The sequence below is a fragment of the Olea europaea genome, unplaced genomic scaffold, assembly GCF_002742605.1.
Source record: "Olea europaea var. sylvestris unplaced genomic scaffold, O_europaea_v1 scaffold405, whole genome shotgun sequence".
Lineage (NCBI taxonomy): Eukaryota > Viridiplantae > Streptophyta > Magnoliopsida > Lamiales > Oleaceae > Olea > Olea europaea.
Genome location: NW_019260152.1, coordinates 338,106 through 338,643, shown reverse-complemented (window position 1 = coordinate 338,643; position 538 = coordinate 338,106).

Sequence of the window (538 nt, the reverse complement as noted above, 5' to 3'; positions counted from 1 at the left end):
AGGGGATAGAAATAAGGATAATCTAATTAGTGTTGCATCAGGTGAGAAGGATTTGGAACGTACTCCTTTTTTTTTTTTTGGTTTACTTATCAGACCAAGTTTGAGAAAAGGAGACTTATAGGACCGGAGGTTGCTATTAAGGTCATTCTAAAAGCAAGGTTTGGATTTTTCTCCCTTCCTTTTCAAATTTTGCTTACAGTTTAGTGTTACTGAATTTAGTAATTATTCTATATATGGCTCAGCTTAAAAGAAAAGAAATTTTTTACTAATTAATTGGGATGATTCTATTTGTGGAATAGTTAGTGGCGGCATCATTAGGTATTGTCGTTTCCCTTTTCTGACACTTGGTTTTGTATGTTTTATTGATTAAGGGACCTCGGGTATAACATTATAATGTAGAGAATATTAGCCTTTCATTGTCTTTTATATTGGCAAAAAATTCTAATGGTTAGATGTTATTATTGAGTATTTTGACACCTAAACCACTCATTATTCTCATGTTGAAATCTTGTAAATTGACTAAAGAAAATCTGGGAAG